This window comes from Diceros bicornis, chromosome 7, assembly GCF_020826845.1.
Source record: "Diceros bicornis minor isolate mBicDic1 chromosome 7, mDicBic1.mat.cur, whole genome shotgun sequence".
NCBI classification, from domain to species: domain Eukaryota; kingdom Metazoa; phylum Chordata; class Mammalia; order Perissodactyla; family Rhinocerotidae; genus Diceros; species Diceros bicornis.
Window position 1 is genome coordinate 48,060,150 of NC_080746.1, and position 13,452 is coordinate 48,073,601.

A 13,452-nucleotide genomic window follows, 5' to 3' on the forward strand; every position below is an offset into this window, starting at 1 on the left:
ATTAAGGGCATTACTTTTTGCCATTTTTATGGGGAGAGACTGCTGATTTAAAAGGAATTGTAAAGTCCACAAAACACTGTATTTCTGCATACGGGTAATATTTAAGTTTTAGTGCATTATAAAACTGAATATCAGAAAAGCTTCACCTCATTAGAAATGTTTATGATCCCTATATTAACTCACCTTTGATCACGTCAACACAATTCAGTGAAATCAAATTTGCAAGGTTTATTTTGGTGAAATCCATTATTTGTGATTATGATGCTGGCCTTTCAACATTGAAATAGTTTACATGTCACTGTCTTGACTTCATAGTGCAAACGATCCCTGACTTGATGGTTCAACTTACGATTTTTCAACTTTACAATGGTGCAAGAGGGATACACCTTAAGTCGAAACTGTACTTTGAATTTTGAATTTTGATCTTTTCCAGGGTTAGGGATATGCAGTACAATACTCTCTCGTGGTGCTGGACAGTGGCAGCGAGCCACACCTCCCAGTCAGCCATGTGGTCATGACGGTAAACAACGGTTACACGTACTACCATTCTGTACCCAAACAACCATTCTGTTTTTTACTTTTAGTACAGTATTCAATAAATTATATGATAAATTCAACACTTTATTATAAAATGGGTTTCATGTTAGATGATTTTGCTGAACTATAGGCTGATGTCAGTGTTCTGAGCACATTTATAGGCTAGGCTAAGCGATGATGTTTGGTAGGTTACATGTATTAAATGCATTTTCAACATGTTATTTCCAACTTACACGGGTTTATTGGGATGTAACCCCATCATGAGTCAAATAATATCTGCATAATTTCAAATGACTTCCCTCATTTAATTTGGGGTTTTGCTATTAATACATTAACATTCTATATACAACTTCATTTTGGGATGAATAGGCCTGAACCTCATGTGCACTGAGAATAAATGCTTTTGATGACTTTGAGACTCGGATTTATCTCTTGTTCTAGCCTAGAAACACCTTGCAAATAAATCCTGTCTGAACTCCCTGCATCTGCAGTACTCACCTCTCCAGTCTTTGAACAAATAACTGTAAATATTCTTTCAATAATGAATATTCTATCTTTGTAGCTTTTTATTGCCTAAAGTGTCAAACAGAAATTTATCACCCTTACCTCGGAAGCTTTCTGTACTTTCTCCTTCCTGATAGCATTAATAATATTAATGATAATAATAATAATATTGATGATGGCCAACATTTGTTTAGCACTATTTTATGTTCTAACAAATGTTAAGTACAAGTAATCCATTCAATCTTTGAAATAATCCTGGGAAATTGATAGCACCTTTATTCATTATTATTATTCACAATTTATAAGGGAGAAAACTGAGGCTTAGTGAGGTTGACTTTCCCAAATTCACACAATCAATAATTAATAGAGCAGATGCTCAGACTCATTCACTTCCTCCACCAAGATTTTTTGTTAATTATTCTTGTTCCAGTGCTTACAGGCTTTACTAGAATCAAGGACTGTCTCTCTCCCCCCTCGATATTATTATTTTTTCATTCTAAACTCCATTCCTTTTCTTTTTCACCTAACGCTTGCAGCTTGCCTGACCTAGTAATCCAAGCTCTCTGCTTATTGGTTCTCACCTGATCCCAGTCGTCTCATCACATAAGTTGGAAAACTCATTATTAATGCCAACCTCTCTTCCTGTGTGAAATAGACCAACAAGGTATTTCTGTGTTCATGTGTGTGCGTGCGCATTTGAGAGAGAGAGAGAGAAAGAAAGGGAGAGGGAGGAAAGGAGAGAAGTGGAGGTAAGAGAAAGAGAAAAAGAGAGGAAAGAGATGGAGGGAATGGGGAGAGGTAGGGAAGGAGAGAGAGACTTATGCAAACACTGACTAAAACCTGTAGTTGCTACCCAGCAGAGAGGTATTGATTAGAGGAAGGAAAAGGGAGGACAAACTCTAAGGGAGCTTTCCTTTAGGGTCATTTTGAAACCTTAAAAGAGTTGAGATAAGAAGTAAATTTGTGAAAATTCCGTGGTGTTAACAGAACAAGAGAGTGTTCCTAAGAAGACCAATGCTTTAGTCCCTGACACTATCTAATTACCTAATCATAGGTACATTCCAAACAGTTTGGGTCTTAGTTTCCTGTCTCTAAAATGGGTACAACCATCGTAGCTTCATAGGAGTTTCATAAGAATCAAATGAGATACTTATATGATGATGAAAATGCGATAGACATCAGGCTCTTGAGGTGCTTATGAACTAGTGAGGTGATAAAACATCTGACATATGGACAGAGCTTAGTGTTACACAGAAATAGAGGTATGTATATGTAAAGGAGAAAGATAATAGCTAACGATTGTGTATTGAGTGCTTATTTTACGCTGGTCACGTGAACCAACTCATTTAATCTTTACAACCATATGAAATAAATACCATTATCAAACCCATTTTACAGAGGAGGAAACTGAAGCCCAGCATGTAGAGTAACCTGATCAAGGTCATACAGTTAAAAGGCAGTCTATCTGGGATTCTAGCTCAGGAAATCTGACTCCAGATCTTGTACTCTTAACTATCCTCTCTGCCTCTCTGTAGAGATGGGAAAGCATAGACATTGTTTGCAGGGGAGAAGCCCTTTGCTGCCAATAAGGAGATTCTAACATCACAAAGCCCATCAACACACTACTCTCCACGGCTGAGGGGCACCTCTGGGTCAGGTGTACCTCTCAACAGTGTGCTCTGCTCTCACTCAGCCATTTCTTTATTGGACATCAAAGCACTTAGGCCATCACAAAATATTTGTTTGGAAAAAAAATTGAGAAACTGCTGTATAGATCTTGCTTTTAAAAACTGTGGAAAATAGAAGTGCATTAGGCATGCTGAAGGTACCATTTAAAAGAATTTCTATTTCCAATGGAGATTTTTCTGCTTGGCCGTACTTAGGCAGTGTGGAAATAAAAGACAATTTTAATCAGACATCCTTAGAAGTTCTTTCATGTTCTAGTTAACTATTCTGCAGTGCCTTCATTAAGATCAGAGTATCTTAACCTGTCATATGATTACTTTTCTCTGAGCTGTGTACTAGAGTGGACCACAAGGCTAAGAGTACCGTAAAAGCAAATTTACTCAGGAGAGTTATGGATTGTTTTTCCCTCTTGCATTCCTGTTACAACATGAGAAACCCTAACCATCTCCTTCTTATATTTAATATGCTGTGAGTTTCAAAAGCATCAGAGTGAAGCATCATTGGAAGCCACCATGAGGCCCTGACCATTTTAGCCCTTGAGGTAGAGCTAGGTGTACATTACAGTTGCATACGTGGCAAGGACAAAATACAATGGAGAACTTGGACGGGACAGAGGTAAAGTAATCTGAGAAGGTTAAAAAAATGGTAATGACAGTAAAATGATATTTGCTGATAAGAACTGAGAGTGGTAAAACCTAAATTCAAGCCCCATATCTACCATTTATTGATAGTGTGATTTGCATCCCTGTCATTTAACCACTCAGTGTATCTGTTACCTCAGTTTAGGAATGGGAGTGCTCATTCTGGCTCCATATGGTTTTTGCAATAATTGAATTCATTAATTTATTCAACAAATATTCATTGTGTACTTGTCTCATGTTAGACACTATGTATGTACAGGTGGTACAATGATAAGCAGAAGAACTCTTCTCTATCCCTAATAGAGTAGTCCAATGGGGAGTTGAACAATAATCTAGAAGTCACAAAAAAGAGGTTAACATCTAGTGGTTTATAGCATTTATAGGTTATAAACCTATAAAAGAGGTTTATAAACTAGTTTCCATTAAAAGCTATGATAAGATGTCCTTATCAAGGTCTAGGGCAGTGATTCTTAACTGGATATGATTTTGTCCCCCCAGGGGACATTTGGCAATGTCTAGAGACCTATTTATTCATCACAACTGGGGGAAGGGAGTGCTATTGGCATCTAGTGAGTAGAGGACAGGGATGCTGCTAAGCCTCCTACAGTGCACAGTGGAACTGAGATTTGGAGGATAAGTGGGAGAGAATTCTGGAGAAGAAATGGGAGAAGATTTGAGGCAGAGTAACTAGCATTTGCATAGGAACCAACATGAGAATGATCTTCACCATATCCTAAGTACTGGGAGCAGGCCTGTGGGGCTGGGGCACACAGAGTGGGGAGATGGCACAAAATGACATTAGTGACAGGCAGGCTTAGACCATCCTGGGCCCAGAAGGTCATGTTGAAGTGAATATTGGGGATTCTTGAGATGAAGGCATCTGGCTTGAGCAACTGAGTGGAAGGAGCTGGGATTTACTGGTTAAGGAATAAAAGAGAAGCACATTTGAGGGGGAGGAAGGAGGATAAGAGCTCAGATTTTGAAGGTGTTAAGTCTGAGAAGTCTGTGAAATACACGAGTGAAGATGACCAGCAGGCAGCAGGATATCCAATTTAGGAGAGAAATCCGGGCCAAGAATATAAATGAGGAAATCACTGGCATACTAATATTAAAGTGAGTGAATAGAGAGGGGTAAAATGTAAAAAGGAAGAAAATTCCTAGTTGTGAAAGTGCTTTGTCAATTCAAACATGCTCTACAAATATAAGGAATTCCTGTTATTATCAACATCAAGTGCAATACTTTTCACAACCATCAATTTATTTAACAAACCTTTGCTCTCGCTCATTCTATGCTAGGCATTGTGCTAGGGCCTGGGGATAAACAGATAAAAAAGATTGACAATTACCCTCAAAAAAGAGTCAAGAAAGCAAGTGGGAGGAGAGATATATTAAATTCTTAATACTCTCCTATAAATGAGTTCATGTAGCTTTCCTTCTATCAGAAGAGTCCAAAGGAGAAGGGCTGAGGGCTCTTGAAAGGGGATAAGATGACTAAGACAGACTTGATCTGCCTCGAAGTTCTATCCAGGTTAGCCCCAGCTTTAACTCTGGCTTGAGGTTTAACGTGCTGTGATCTAGTGTCGGGTAGAACTATGCTCAAAGGACACCTGGTGTCCTGACTGCTTCAGTCAGCTTCTGTAGGATCATCTGCTTTCTCTGCCTTATACGACTGGCCTTATGATCCCCAGAGTCTGCAGAGTGTATGGAATAGCACTCTACTACAATGACTTGCATCTCTTAAGCATGTTTAAAGTATGACTGACTGATTGATTGAATATATAGCATAATTCTTTATTGTATGAATTTTGATATTCCATGGGTCATATCATGGGCTCTGAAACACTATGCATACAGTAAACGTTCATTTTCCCTTTTACCCTGGTACAGTCTGTGAGTTTTGCTCCATCAAAGAAGTATCACTGTCTCTTAAATAGAAGAAAATGGGTCAGATGTGAGTTTTTGATAATAAGAGCCATGGCCAAACTCACCATAAATCTTTGAAAATGTAGAAGATCTTTATAAATTTACTAACATATGTTTTTGAAATTTTAATAAGCTTGTATCTATTTTAGGCCCAATTAATAGCAATAATATCAAGTGAACACAGAGTCTATGATATTCCAGTGCTGGCGCTGGCTGTACAATGGCTTCTTTTCTCTCATCCCGCAGTTTAGTTGGTGAAACTAGAAATAAAAAACAAATAAATAAATATATTTCAAATTAAGATGGGAACTCTGAAGGAAACAAACAGGGTTCAGGGAGACAGAACATTAGGAGGAGACACACTTAGACTGGGGTGTGGTGGTGGTCAGGGAAGGTGAATCTATGATTGCCTAATTATTTACTGATCACTGGTCAAATATATGTTGGATCAAGAGCCAAAAGATGTGAATTTATCTTAGATCTCATTTATTATTTACTTATTATTTAATTCTCACTTATTAAATAAATTAATAAATTAAAATGAGATCGGTTAATTTCAGAAACACTAATAATAGTGCTATGTGCCAAGCTCTGCTCTAATTACAAATATTAATTTATTTAATCCTCAACAATCCTATGAGCTAAGTTCTGTTATAATCTCCATTTTACAGATAAGCAACTGAAGCTAAGAGAAACTAAGGGACTTGTCCAAGGTCACGTGTCTAGTAAGTGGTGAAGCAAGCTACATTAGCCTCTGTGGATCTATTCCTCTATCTGTAAATTGGGAATAATACCTTCATGGGGTTGAGAGGGGTGCTGCATGAAAAAGTAGTTTTGTAGGAAGTAAAATGCTAGATTTCTATCCTTATAATTTTTTTTGTGTTTGTGTGAGGAAGATTGGCCCTGAGCTAACATCCATGCCAGTCTCCCTCTGTCTTGTATGTGGGATGCCACCACAGCATGGCTTGATGAGCGGTATATAGGTCTGCGCTCAGGATTCAAACCTACGAACCCTGGGGTGCTGAAGTGGAGCTCGTAAACTTTACCACTGCTCCACCAAGCCGGCACCCTCTATCTTTATAATTTTAATACCAATTATAATGTTACTACTACAATATGTAGGCTCTGAACCTTAAATAAAATGAAGAAACCAGAAATTTTAAGATGGAGGACCCTACCATTAAGAGAGTTTACTGTCTTACTAGAGAGAGATTACCAGCATGCACAATAATGCACAGTTCAAAATTACATGGGACATTTTTGCTAAATTTAAGGCTACGCCTGTAAGTGCTTGGTTGAAAAGAAAATGGGTTTATTGAGGATTAAATTATATCCATAGATCACTGAATTATAGCTCTGAAAGACACTTGAGAGATGATTAAGTCTAGCTTCATTTTCTGGATGAGTAATTGAAGTTTGTCAAAGCAAAATAACCGAACCAAGATCTTGTAGCTAATTAGGGCAAGAATCGTAAGAGTAAGGCCCCTGGATGTGAAATCTCAGCCCTTTCTCTGGTTAAACTTATACATATCCTTTACTTCCCTTCCTGCTGGAAGATCAGTGCTTTCTAACCCCCTCCCCACGGAGAGCAGATGGATTGAACTACAAGATTATAACGTTAAATAACAGAGCTTGTCACTTTGGATAAAACCCAGGAGAGTGAGAATTTCCGATGGTTTTTCTAGGAACTATTTAAGAAATTTTAGAAAATAGCTTCAATGAGATATAATTGATATTCAATGAACTGCACATATTTAAGATGTACACCCTGATAACTTTTGACATATGAAACCATTCATTCAAGATAATGGACATATCCTGCACCCTCAAAAGTTTCTTCATGTCTCTTCGTAATGCCACCATGCAGCTCCCTCCCTCCGCCATGTTATCTCTCCATTCCCAGTTTCTGTTTTCTCTCACTATAGATTAGTTTGCATTTTCTAGAGTTTTATATAAATGAGATTATACAGTATGTACTTTTTCTGTCTTCTTTCATTCAGCATGATTGTTTTTAGATTCCTCCATGTGTTGTGCATATCAATAGTTCATTCCTTTTTATTGCTGAGTAGTATTCCGTTATGGAATATATCACAATTTGTTTATCCACTCACCTGTTGATGTTGTTTCCAGTTTTTCACTATCACAAATAAAGCTGCTATAAATATTTGCATATAGGTCTTTGAGTGGATATATGCTTTCATTTCTCTTGGATAAATACCTAGGAGAGGAATGGTTAAATCACGGTAGGTGAATGTTTTTTTTTTAAATACCACTGCACTGTTTCCAAAAAGATTGTGCCATTTATATTCCCACCAGCAGTGTATAGAGGTCCAATCTTCCACATCTTCACCAACCCTTGATATGGTTAGTCTTTTTTAATATTAGCCATTCTAATTAGTGTGTAGTATTATTTTAATTTTCATTTCTCTAATAAATCGTGATGTTGATCATCTTTTCATATGATTATTTAATACATGTGTATCTTCATTGGTGAAGTGTCTGTTATACTGTTTTGCTCATTTTTAATTGGATTGTTTATTTTCTTAGTATTGAGTTTTGAGAGTTCTTCATATATTTTAGAAACAAATCTTTTATTAAATATATGGTTTGCCAGTTTTGCTTCCATCCTGTGGCTTGTATTTTCATTCTTTTAACAATGTTTTTCAAAGAACAGAAATTTTCAATTTTGGTGATGTCCAGTTTATCAGTTTGTTCTTTATGGTTGTGCTTTTGGTGTTGTAAATAACTTAACATCACAAAGATTTTCTATGTTTTCTTTTAGAAGTTTTATTTAGGCTTCGCATTTAGGTCTATAATCTATTTTGACTTCATAGGTAGTGAGAAGTGTGCATCAAAGTTTGTTATTTTGCATATGGATATTCAATTGTTCCAACATCACTTTTTGAAAAGATTACCTTTTCTCCATTGAATTGCCTTTGTATAAATCAGTTGTCTCTAGACATCTGGGTTGATTCCTGGAGTCTCTATTCTGTTCCATATGCCACACCGTTTTGATTACCTTAAGCTTCATAATAAGTCTAGAAAACAGGTAGTATTTTTTCTCCGATTTTATTTTTCCTTTTCAAAGTTGTTTTGGCTATTGTATATTCTTTGAATTTCCATATGATTTTAGAAAGAACTGTCAGTTTCTCCAAAACAAACAAATGAACAAATAATCTTGCTGGATTTTCGATTGGGATTGCATTGCATTGAATCTATAAACCAATTTTCAGAGCATGACGTCTTAACAATGTTGAGGCTTCTTACCCAGGAACATGGTATATCTCTCTATTTATTTGTCTTTAATTTCTCTCAGGAAAAGTTTGAAGTTTTCAATATACATGGTTTGCACATGTTTTATGAAGTTTATCTCTAACTATTTTATACTTTTTATCTTATTGTAAATAGTATTATTTTTTTATTTTAATTTCCATTTATTCATTGCTAGTATAAAGAAATACAATTGATCTTTGTATACTGATCTTGTATCTTCCAACCTTACTAAACTCATTTATAAATTCTAAAGTTTGCTTTAGATTCCATGAGATCTTCTACAGACAATTATGTCAAATATAAAGATACTTTTATTTCTTCCTTTCCAATATTTATATCTTTTTCTTGACTTTTTGCACTTTCTAGAATCTCCCAGACAGTGTTGAATAGAAGTGGTGAGAAGGGACATCCTTATTTTGTCCTGAGAGGTTTTTTTTTTAAACCAGGAATGCATATTGGATTTTGTAAAATGTTGTTTCTGTGCCTATTGAGATGATCACATGGTTGATTGGTTGTTTTTTCTTTAAAAAATTTTTAATATGATGAATACTTTGGGTTGTTTTCAAAGGTTAAACCTTTTGGTCATGATGCATTATCCTTTTTATATCTTGTTGGATTCAATTTGCTAAAATTTTGTTTAGAATTTTTGCATATGTATTCATGAGGACATATGGTATTTGTTTTTCTTGTAATATCTTCATCTAGTTTGATACCAGGGTAATGTTGGCCTCAAAAAACAAGTTGGAAAGTATTCCTTTCTTTTCAGTTCTCTGAAAAAGTGTGTAGAATTATTATTATTTCTTCCTTAAATGTTTGATAGAATTCATCAGTGAGGCCATCTGGGCCTGGAGTTTCTTGGTGGTAGGTTTTTAATTATTAATTCGATCTTTAATAGATATATGGTATAGCTATTTAGGTTACTTATTTTTCTTGAGTGAATTCTAGTAGTTTATATCTTTCAAAGAATTTGTTCATCTCAGCTAAGGTGTCAAATTTATTGGCATAAAGTTGTTTATAAGATTTCCTTATCAGCCCCTTCATGGCCATAGGATCTGTAGTGACACTCTCTCTCTCATTCCTGATTTTGATAGTTTATTTCTTATCTCTTTTTTTTTCCTTCATTAGTCTTACTAGACAGTTGTCAATTTTATTTATAGTCTCAAAGAACTAGCTGTTAATTTCATTGATTTTCTGTTCTGATCTTTTTTATTTCCTTTCTTCTGCTTTCTTTGGTTTTAATTTTTTATGTTTTTTCTAATTGTGTAAGGTACAAGCTGAGATCGTTAATTTGAAACCTCTCTTCTTTTCAAATATAGGTGTTTTGTATTATATATGTTCCCTTAACTACAGCTGTGAGGGCATCCAACAAATTTTTGATATGTTGTGATTTTATTTTCATTCAGTTCAAAATATAATCTAATTGTCTTTTGATTTCTTCTTTGACCAATGAGTTATTTAGAAGTGTATTATTTAGTTTCCAAATATTTTGGGAATTTCTAGAGATTGTTCTATTATTGATTTCTAACTTAATTTCACTGTGGTCATAGAAGAATATACTTTATTTGACCTTAATACTTTTACATTTACTGAAATTTGACTTATGGCTCAGAATATGTTCTATCTTGTAAATGTTCCATGAACACTTGAAAAGAGTGTGTATATTTTGCTGTTGTTCAGTGGAGTGTTCTATAAAAGTACATTAGCTCAAATTGATGAATGATTTTGTAAAGATCTATCTGCTGCTTATTCTATTAATTATTGTATTAAGAGACTAATATTAATTAATATTATTAACAATTATTATTAATATTATTTATAGTAACATTTAATTAATAGAATAATATTAATATTCTTTATTCCTATTCTTTAAGATAGAAGTATAAGTCAAACCCTGTTACTCCATTTTTCTAGAGTACAGTTGTCACGAAGTTACATTTAAACCAATCACCAGTAGAAAACATTCAAATGCAGACCTGTCTTAGGGGCCGGCCTAGTGGTGTAGTGGTTAAGTTCGCACACTCTGCTACGGCAGCCTGGGGTTCACAGTTGGGATCCTGAGTATGGATCTGCACGCTGCTCATCAAGCCATGCTGTGGTGGCATCTCACGCACAAAATAGAGGAAGATTGGTACAGATGTTAGCTCAGGGCCAGTCTTCCTCACACACACACACACAAAAACAAAAAAGAATGCAGATCATGCTGGGCGTGGCAGTACCACCATACAAAAAGTACTTTTAGACATTCTGAGGCCTGTTATCTAATTTAGAGCATGGCGATATATTTACATATGATGGGCATATAGCCTGGCGACTGAGTGTTTAACAGAAAAGTGGTAGCCATTACATATCAGGCATTGTGCTAACAGGAAGAAAATACATACACTCTACTTTGTGGTTAGGGGCAAATGCCCATTGAGTGGTAGTTGAATAGAAACAGAAGACTGATATTATATAATATTTATCTTTATATTCCTTATTTCTAGCACAGTACTTAGCACATAGTAGAGCTCAATAAATGTTTGTTAAACTGAACTAAGTCAAACATTTGGTCAGGTAAGATTCATGATGGACCTCACTTGAATGTTGAAGGTAATAGATTTGTAGATTTTAAAACTTATAAAAGTGATTGGGCATGAGGGAAAAACATGTTATATATACTTAATAAAAACTACCAATTAATTAAGTTATATGACTTAAATGATGGAGCCACTTAAAGCCTCAAAAGTATATCAATGTACCTATTTTAACAAGTGGGGAATAAATATATGGCATTTACTACCTCATAAGGTTTAAGAAGAGTTTCACTGAATTTATGCACATCAGTGCTCCAAGAATTGGTTGAAGCTAAGATTGGTTAGCATTAGGTATAGGAAGCTGTTGAGTTTTCGTTCAAGAATAGATTTGGCTCCAGTATAAATCTAAATATTAAGCTTTCTTGGTGACATGTTCCTTCCAGGCCAACTAATGACCTCTGCTTTCCCACTCTGTGCCTTTGCTCTGCCTTTCCTTTCTCAAGAATATCCCCTACCTATCTCTGAATGTCCAAATTTTACCCTAACTTCAAGTTTTAGCCAAGTGCTAAATCTTCCAGGAGGCTGCCCTAATTTTCCCAATGGAGGCAATTTTTCTTTTTCATTATTTTGTGAATAGTTTATACTACCTCTTTTTTGGCACTTACTCTTTTTTAACTTGTCTTTTTGTTATGTGTGTCCATATATCGTCCCTTCAATTAGACTTTAAGCTTCTTAAACACAGAATCAGCATCTCGTATGTCCATTTGCCCATAGAATAATAAAAAATTATAGACATGGGAGATGAATGATATGTTTGTTGGATAATGAATAAATGAATGAATGAGTAATTCCAAGGGCATTTTTTACATGGAGTTTCTACATGCAGAGACTGTGGATTCTCTATCCTTTTCCAGAGAGTAAGAAAAGAAGGATCTTTCAGAAGATGTGCTTAAATGAAAGGCTGAAGGGACCTGATGAACAAGAGATAGAAGTCCAAGGCATGACAGAAGACCCAGGGGTTGGGGTATGCAATAATGATGAACATTTGCTCAAGGAATTCAGAAGGGATTGGCTGGAATTTTGGAGGATAACTTAGAAAACAACTTTTTATTTTCCTGTTGTTTGCTGAGAAATACAGAACATTTACTAGTGAAGGAATATTCTCTGTAAGTTGTGGGCTGGCTGGTCAACAGTGCGTGAGGAAGAAGCATGTGGCAGGGGCAGATGGGATAGTAGAAAGGCAGGAATGCAGGCGGAGGAGGGATTGTGGGTGTGAGCTGAACAGAAGAACACCACGAATGAGAAAAAGAGAAGGTTGGTTGAATTGATATTGAAAAATAAACTGTCTAATGACAGCAGCCTTATGGTGTGTACTCATTAAATATTAAGGAAAAACAATCTCCTTAATAATTAGCCCAGGTAGAAATTTTAAAAGATCAATTCTACTTGAAATTCTTTCAATTAAAAATTGAAAAATAATTGATATAAAAGGAAAACTTTGCTGGTATCAGCCTTTGAGACTTTCACACCACAAGGTCATTAGTATAAACGAATCCACTGTCACCAAGGTACAAATGCAGAAAAACTAGGTAACCCAAATCATGCAGCTCTTCTAAAAATAATACAGTAAAAATCCTTCATTTATGTTATCAAACTGTTTTCTACAATTTGTACCTTGTTTTACTTGTTGTACTCCTTGGATTTTCTAGGTCAATTAAAAGCACAATTTATTCATTATGCTGTGTGTTGCCCTCAAGTTTACCCCTTACCTCTAGAAATTCTTAAATTAATATCTCCATTGTTTGCTGTATGACTAGCCCTGAGCGTAAAGATTCTTTTGGAACTTCTAAGTGCTCAGCACCTTACACGCTGTGTTACCCGTTACCTCAACAGCCCCGTAGAGACTGTAGGGGACTAGTGGAGCCTCACTTCACTTTGTGGGCTCCTGTCTTAGGTGAAGGAACACTCAGAATATGTTGCTGTATTCTGTTGTACAGATTCTATTTAGTGCTTATACTAGCCTTTTTGTTGTTAAAGTGTGCAAGCAATTTCTTTAGAATTAACACATTCCAATTATGTGCAGCCCACTCTCAGGTCCCAAGAATATTTAAAGGCTCAATTCTCCTGGCATTGTTTCTGTGAATCCTACCTAGAACAAGAAATAAATGTGACCTTTATCCAAAACATAAGACAACAGAAAGGGCTTCTAATTACTCCTAAATTTTAAGATAAACAATTGACTGTATTTTATACTCAACAACCTTCTGGCTAGTCTTTAGAGATACTTCCAGATAAACAACTCTGTAGTTAATAAAGACAGTAATACTCTGTAGATGAAAAATATATTACATCTAGATTTTAACTAAACTGAGAGG

The 13,452-nt window shown here is 35.6% G+C and overlaps 1 protein-coding gene across 8 annotated transcripts in view; it reads left to right on the forward strand.

The window, feature by feature from the left end:
• Nucleotides 1–13,452, forward strand: part of DLG2 (discs large MAGUK scaffold protein 2) — a 1,867,373-nt gene that overhangs the window by 1,154,366 nt on the left and 699,555 nt on the right. The gene's annotated exons all lie outside the window — the stretch shown is intronic.